Here is an 8,638-nt window from a genome sequence, read left to right on the forward strand (position 1 = left end):
AGGAAGGTTGGAAACTATTTAAAGGGGCACTATTCATCAGAGAGAACAACTTTTGAGTGGGATATCAAAGAATACACAAGAAAACAAAAGAGCCCTAATCTCCTTCATCAAGAGCTTCATTCAAGAATCAAGGAAAGGGATTGAGCAGATTCAAAGAGGCATCAAGAGCTCCATCCTCCCTTGAAGAGTGAAGCATCCTTGACAAAGAAGAGCAAAGCGACTTCAAAGCGATAAATACTTTCTAACTCTTCTTTGTAGTTCATATTGTTTTATATGCTCATTTAGGAGTTTGAATCTTTTCTTTTTATTTGTTAAACACTTTGTAAAGGTTCGTTGGTGAGCCCGCAAAACCAACAAAGGTTTTTGGTGAACCCGGAAAACCAAGTGTATAGGTTTGTTGGTGAGCCCGCAAAACCAACAAAGGTTTTTGGTGAACCCGGAAAACCAAGTGTATAGGTTCGTTGGTGAGCCCGCAAAACCAACAAAGGTTTTTGGATTGTGACCCCGGAAAACAATCCAACTGTAATCCGCGAGATTATAGTAAATTCCCAAGGGGACGCTTGGGGAGTGGACGTAGGTGCTAAGGAGAGCACCGAACCACTATATATTATTGTGTTTGCGTTGTGTTTGTGCTTTTATTTTCTCTTGCATTATCTTCTATTCTTGCATTAGTTTAACTCACTCAAATAATCTAAGTAAGCATCCACCGCACTTAATTACGAAAGTTTTTAAAAGCACCAAAATTAGAAGAAACCAATTCACCCCCCCCCCCTCTTGGATTGTCACCTTGGGCAACAAGTGGTATCAGAGCTAGGTGCTCTAATAGTGCTCATTGATCTAACAATCAAGAGTTAAAGACCATGACAACCCAAGTAGGATGCTCTATGAGTGAGGGGCAATCTACAAATAGACCACCTCTATTTAATGGCACAAACTACACATATTGGAAAGCTAGGATGAGGATATTCATTCAAGCTTCGGACTATGAACTTTGGCAAATCATAACTAGAGGACCTCACACACCCACACTCAATATGGAGGGCACTATCATACCCAAACCAGAAATGGATTGGAATGAAAATGATAGAAGACTAGCACAGTTAAATGCAAAAGCTATAAATATACTTTATTGCTCTTTAGATGTAAATGAATTTAATAGAATATCCACTTGCACCACTGCCAAAGAAATTTGGGATAGACTTGAGGTCACACATGAAGGGACCAATCAAGTTAAGGAGTCAAAGATAAACATATTAGTACATAAGTATGAATTGTTTAAAATGGATTCTACCGAGTCCATAACTGATATGTTTACTCGTTTTACTGATATTATAAATGGGCTTAAAAGTTTAGAAAAATCTTATTCTAATTCTGATTTGGTGCGAAAAATTCTCAGGTCTCTACCAAGGAATTGGGAGGCCAAGGTAACCGCCATACAAGAAGCGAAGGACCTCAACACACTGCAGTTAGAGGAGCTTCTAGGATCACTCATAACCCATGAGTTGACAATGAGGCAAAATTCAGAAGATGAGGTCAAGAGAAGAAAGCCTATTGCCCTAAAGACTACCACCCCTAGACAACAAACTGAATCGGAAGATTCAGATGATGATGAAGATATTGATGAGGAAGGGATGGCAGTGCTTGGGAGAAAATTCAGAAAATTCATGAGAGGTAAGAATAGATTTCATAAAAAGAAGCCCTTCCCTAAAGGTAACTCAAGCAAAGAAAAGGGTAAGGACAAAGAAAAGGAGAAAGAAACTCCCATTTGCTATGAGTGTAACAAACCCGGGCATTATAAGATAGATTGCCCAGATTTGAAGTGGATGGCAAGAAAGTTGAAAAAGAAGAATTTTATGGCCGATTAGAGTGAGAGTGAGGAATCAAGTTCGGAGGACGAAGATCATCAAGACACGGCCCAAATATGTCATATGGCCAATGACGATGAGGTGTGTCTTGCAGCTGATAAAGTTGAAAAACGTTGGTATCTAGATAGCGGCTGTTCAAGACACATGACCGGTGACGAAGATCAATTTGTCACCTTGGAACCAAAGAAAGGTGGAGTAGTAACCTATGGAGACAATGGTAAAGGGTATATCATTGGAAAGGGTAAAATTTTCATTGCTCCATCTGTTTTTATAGAAAATGTCTTATTAGTTAAAGGTTTGAAACATAATCTTCTTAGCATAAGTCAATTTTGTGATAAAGGATTTAAAGTTACATTTGAAGCATCTGTATGTATAATCACAAATCCTAAAGACAATAGTATTGTACTTGTAGGACAAAGGCAAAGAAATATTTATTTAGTAGATCTTCATGAGTTAGGCAAGAAGAATGGTTTATGCTTAATTACTAATGAAGATAAGAAGAATGAAACTAGTTGGCTTTGGCATCGAAGACTAGGACATGCTAGTATGAAATTAATATCAAAACTAGTTAAGAAGGAGTTAATAAAGGATGTGCCAAAATTGATTTTTGAAAAGGACAAAATATGTGGACCATGTTCATTAGGAAAACAAACTAGATCATCTTTCAAATCGAAAAATGTAGTATCAACAACTAGACCATTTGAACTCATACATATGGATTTATTTGGACCTACTAGAACTACAAGTCTAGGAGGAAAGAAATATGGACTAGTCATTGTTGATGATTTTTCAAGGTATACATGGGTTTCATTTTTGGCACATAAGAATGAAGCATTTTCAGAATTTTTGAAACTATATAATAAAATCATAAATGAAAAGGAACTCACCTTAGTAGCCATTCGAAGTGATCATGGTACTGAATTTGAAAATCAACACTTCGAGGAATTTTGCACTAAAAATGGAATATCACATCAATTTTCAGCACCTAGAACGCCTCAACAAAATGGGGTTGTTGAAAGGAAAAATAGGACATTGGCAGAAATGGCACGCACAATGTTGTGCGAGTCAAATCTTCCAAAGTACTTTTGGGCTGAAGCTATAAACACTTCTTGCCATATTCTAAATCGAGTTTTAATACGACCTATAACTAAGAAAACTCCTTATGAACTTTGGAAGAATAAGAAACCAACTGCAAAATATTTTAAAGTGTTTGGATGTAGATGTTTTATCTTAAATAATGGCAAGGAGGACTTAAGTAAATTTGATGCCAAGTCAGATGAAGGTATCTTTTTAGGATACTCCACATCTAGCAAGGCATACAGAGTATTCAACAAAAGAACCTTAGTAGTGGAAGAGTCAGTCAATATTATATTTGATGAGTCTGATAGTGAGTATGCTAGGAAAGAAAATACTATTGATGATGATACAGGAATTATCGACTTTGAAAAGTTGAAAATTGATGACGTGCCAAATCAAGATAAGGGAGATGATTGCGTGCCACCACAACCTCAAGACGTGCCAAAAGAATGGAGGTATGCACATGGACATCCTAAAGACTTAATTATTGGTGATCCATCTCAAGGGGTAAGAACTCGATCATCTCTTAGAAATTTAAATGATTATCTTGCTTTCATTTCACAATTAGAACCTAAGACTTATGAAGAGGCTGAAAAAGGATACTAACTGGATAAATGCCATGCAAGAGGAATTAAATCAATTCAAAAGAAGTAATGTATGGACATTAACTGAAAGACCAAAGCATAATTCAGTAATTGGAACAAAATGGGTATTTAGAAATAAATTAGATGAAAATGGAATAGTTATAAGAAATAAGGCCAGACTTGTAGCTAAGGGATACAATCAAGAAGAAGGAATAGATTATGATGAGACATTTGCTCCTGTAGCTAGATTAGAGGCTATTAGATTACTTCTAGCATTTGCATGTTTTATGGACTTCAAATTATATCAAATGGATGTGAAGAGTGCTTTCTTAAACGGTATTATTGAGGAAGAAGTATATGTAGAACAACCTCCGGAATTTGAAAATCATGAATTGCCAAATCATGTGTTTAAACTGCATAAGGCATTATATAGATTAAAGCAAGCACCTAGGGCTTGGTATGATCGACTAAGTAAATTTCTGCTTGAAAATAATTTTTGTAGAGAAAATGTAGATAAAACGTTATTTCTCAAAAGAAAGGACAAAAATCTATTAGTGGTACAAATATATGTAGATGACATAATCTTTGGTGCCACCAATGATACTCTATGCAAAGATTTCGCTGATTTAATGCATGGAGAATTTGAGATGAGTTTGATGGGAGAACTAAGCTTCTTTTTAGGATTACAAATCAAACAAACCAAAGAAGGCATTTTCATTCATCAAACTAAGTATACAAAGGAAATACTGAAGAAGTTTGGGAATGAAAATCATAAGAGAATTGGCACTCCAATGAATCCTACTAGTAAGCTAGACAAAGATGAAAAAGGGAAGAGTGTTAATATTAAGCTCTATAGAGGACTAATTGGATCCTTGCTCTATCTTACTGCTAGTAGACCCGACATTGTATTTAGTGTAGGAATATGTGCTAGATACCAATCGGATCCTAAGGAGTCACATTTAAGTGCTGTTAAGAGAATCCTTAGATATTTAAGAGGAACTACCACCATTGGATTATGGTACTCGAGAGACTCCTGTCTAGATTTGCTTGCATACTCAGATGCAGATTTTGCCGGATGCAAATTAGATAGAAAGAGCACAAGTGGCACATGTCAATTCTTAGGAAATAACTTAGTATCATGGTTTAGTAAAAAGTAGAACTCAGTGGCACTGTCCACAGCTGAAGCTGAATACATAGCTGCTGGTAGTTGTTGTGCTCAAGTAATATGGCTCAAGCAACAACTAGAGGACTATGGAGTTAAACTAGATAATATTCCTATTAAGTGTGATAATACCAGTGCTATTAATCTTACTAAAAATCCAGTTCAGCACTCCAAAGCCAAACACATAGAAATAAGGTACCATTTTATTAGGAATCATGTGCAAAATGGAAATGTATGTATTGAGCATATATGCACGGAAAAACAATTAGCCGACATATTTACAAAACCATTGAGTGAAGATAGATTCTGCATGCTAAGGAGGGAATTAGGCATATGTGATCCTTTTATTGAATAAATATAAAAAGGGAGCTAGTAGTCTCATGATACATTCCTCTAACTTCAAAAATCCCATGAAACATGAGTCAAATTTGTTATCTATAGATTTCTTACTCATATATCAATATCCTATAAAGAGTTTATAAGGATTGAAAGTAAGAAAAACTTTTTAGAAGCAACAAGGAAGAGAAAACAAAATTTCTGCACTTGGGTCGACCCAACCCAGAACATGGGTCGACCCAACGTTGAGTCGACCCAAGAAAATCCTTGAGTCGACCCAACGTCGGGACCCCACTGTTAAAAGGGGGCCCGAGAGCACATCTAGGGCACTGTTTGCCCTTTGTCTTCTTCCGAAAAGCCTAGTCCCCACTCTCCAATCTCCACTAAACTCCTCCAAACAGTAGATTTCCTCAAAATCTTGGAGAAATGGGACCCAAACGAGCCGTAGCCAAGAGATCCGGAAGAGTGACCCGGGTCCAACAAGAGGAAAGGCACCCTACCGAGCCTTCTCCCGTGTCTCCACGACGTGAGGCACGTGCGGAGGTCCCTCCTCCTCCTTCCCCCTCAGTGATTCTTGCAAGATTTGCGGGGAGGCCGGTTACTACGGGGAGAAGGATCCATTCCGAGTTTTTCAATCAAGAAGGGTTTCAGATTTGGGAATGGATCCAAAGGCAAGGTTGGGAGTATCTTTGCTCCCTAGATGTGGTCATCTACCCCGGGTTGGTACAAGAGTTTTATGCCTTCCTCAAGACTGGTATGGGAGGGCTTGTGTCGGAAGTTCGAGGGGTTCGGATCCGTGTATCCGAGGAGAGCTTGAGTGAGCTACTACACCTACCCTGCATAGGAGCCACTCCGGAGAGGCCAGAAGACAAAATGAGAGCTCTACAATTGATCATGGAAAATGAGAACTTCGATTTTTCTCAGAAGGTAATAGCTAGTTCTCTTTCCGCTGAGATGAGGTTATTGCTCAATATGATAAATAGGATTTTATTTCCGAAGACCGGGAGATTTGATCTCATCTCAGAGCGAGATCTAGCAGTTATGGAGTGTATGATTCGGGGGACTCCTCTAAATCTTCCGGCTATGATAGTGAGGCAAATGAGGAAGGTGATGTGCAGCAACAGGGTATCACTACCTTATGGTATGATACTTACATTGATCTTCCGTCAGCATGGTTTACCTCTCGAGGAGGAGGCATCCAAGAGTCTGCATCACACGGACACGTACACTGCACGGACACTCATACGCATGGGATATGCGAAAGTGAACGGGCAGTGGATTCACACCGGTGCAGGCATTCAGGGTGAGGCACCAGAGGATGAGGATGAGGAGCCTATGGATCATCCTACTGCACCCTCAGAGGCTGGACCATCGTCATCCGCTCCTCCGACAGATACGGATGACTTCTGGAGCAGGATGACCGAGCTCATGTCAGCTCAGGCGAGGACTATTACTGACGGGCTCACGAGCCGATTGGACGTCCGGTTGGATGTCATGTCTGCTGATATCAGTGATCTGAGGCAGCAGATTGGAGCACTCCGGAGAGAGAGAGACACATGGACCATCTGTGCCACAGGTTGCTGAGTCAGAGATATCGGCACAGAGTCATCCAGCTCGTCGTGCTCCACGCCAGACACAGTCTCACCGGGCTCGACCTCCCCTCGCCACGTATGCTAGGAGGATGAGGACTAGATCCCAGCCATTAGATTCCCCCTAGGCTGATCTTAGCATCTATGTTTAGAGCCTAGGCTAAATATCTAGTTCTCATATGTATTTTGCTTTTATGATATGTATCTTTAAATCTTGATTAAGGAACATTGTATCTGCTTTTGTTTTTGACATTCATGTATGAAAATGTTCCTATTTTGATCAATGAAATTTGAAGTTTGTTATTTATTGCATTCTTCCCCATATATATATATTTTTTTGATGATAACAAAAAGGGGGAGAAGAAAAGAAAGAGTATATCAATTTAAGAAAAGAAAGAGTATTTTATTGGAGAAGTAAAGATATGTATAACAAAAAGGGGAGAAGTAAAGATAGTGTTTAGAGTATGTAAAGAAAGTGAATAAAGAAAGAGTATTAATTTTGGGAGAAAAAAGTGAATAAAGAAGTTATGTAAAGAAAAGAGAAATGAATGGGCAAACAAATTGAAAATCATATAAGAAAGTTTATACATCTAAGGGGGAGCAATTTGTAACAATGAAATTGATCAAATCAAAAATTTATATCACAATTCAGAATTTGTCACATATAAATTCAGAATTTGGCACGCACCTCTCGCACCCCGATACATAGCCTGAAACTCATACTATCTCAAATTTTTGAAGTTTCATCGCTAATGAATTATAAATGAAAGGGGGAGCAATTCAAAGAGTCAAATTGGCAACATTTAAATGATATAGGGGGAGATTTCACAAGTATATATGAAAAGCTGAAATTCAGCAGTTTAATCCCTTTTATAAACTGATTTTAAAGACAAGTATCAATAGGCTTATACTCTTTATTTTGTAATCATCAAAAAGGGGGAGATTGATGATGATAGTGTTATTTTGATGATTAACAAGCAATTATCTAGAGCATGCTATAAGTTAAATTGATACTTCATTTATAAGTTCATTACTCTCAGTATATTTGTTTAATTGAAAATGGATAAATGGCCTTGTTCATTTGGATGAATCTAACCTTGAGAATGCAGCAAAGTATGGTTTGAGTCGACCCACAGGTTGATTGGGTCGACCCCGGTACATCAAGAAGTCATCTGGCACACTCCTGCAAAAATGGCACAAATGAACAGTGAGTTGGGTCGACCCAAGGTAAGCATGAGTCGACCCAACCTCCAAAGAACCTCAAAACACAACAGAAGAATGCTCTCTGGATTTACTGAGAGGGTCGACCCACACAGTGGTTGAGTCGACCCAAGCTTGAGTCAACCCAAACCCTGAGAGGGTCGACCCAAAGGCAAGACAGAAAGACAGACAGAAAATGGTTCTCTGGAATTACTGAGAGGGTCGACCCAAGAAGAAGTTGAGTCGACCCAAGTGAATTTTGAGTCGACCCAAAGAATGGTTGGGTCGACCCATGGGAAGGAAGGCTGAAATTGAGGTTTCTGTGGTTTCTGAGAGGGTCGACCCAAGGAATGTTTGAGTCGACCCAAGCCAAAGTTGGGTCGACCCAAGGACAGGTTGAGCCGACCCAAACACGGGCTGAACAGTAACGGCTAGTTCTGCAGATGTACTTTTTGTCCTTCCCAAGGTGAGTAACGGCTAGTTTTTCAAATCTGACCATTGGGGCTTGTCCAAGGAAGGTTGGAAACTATTTAAAGGGGCACTATTCATCAGAGAGAACAACTTTTGAGTGGGATATCAAAGAATACACAAGAAAACAAAAGAGCCCTAATCTCCTTCATCAAGAGCTTCATTCAAGAATCAAGGAAAGGGATTGAGCAGATTCAAAGAGGCATCAAGAGCTCCATCCTCCCTTGAAGAGTGAAGCATCCTTGACAAAGAAGAGCAAAGCGACTTCAAAGCGATAAATACTTTCTAACTCTTCTTTGTAGTTCATATTGTTTTATATGCTCATTTAGGAGTTTGAATCTTTTCTTTTTATTTGTT

At 38.9% G+C, this 8,638-nt stretch overlaps 1 long non-coding RNA gene across 1 annotated transcript; it reads left to right on the plus strand.

Moving 5' to 3' along the window:
- Positions 1 to 1,701: 1,701 nt before the first annotated feature.
- Positions 1,702 to 5,653, plus strand: LOC149768667 (uncharacterized). Its single transcript, XR_016395608.1, has 2 exons — positions 1,702 to 2,106; positions 3,295 to 5,653. It is a non-coding gene; the product is annotated as an uncharacterized LOC149768667 (long non-coding RNA).
- The last annotated feature ends 2,985 nt before the right edge of the window (positions 5,654 to 8,638 follow it).

This window comes from Phoenix dactylifera, chromosome 1 (genome assembly GCF_051530095.1).
Source record: "Phoenix dactylifera cultivar Ajwa chromosome 1, Ajwa_hap1_PhDact_Kaust_v1.1, whole genome shotgun sequence".
Taxonomy (NCBI): domain Eukaryota; kingdom Viridiplantae; phylum Streptophyta; class Magnoliopsida; order Arecales; family Arecaceae; genus Phoenix; species Phoenix dactylifera.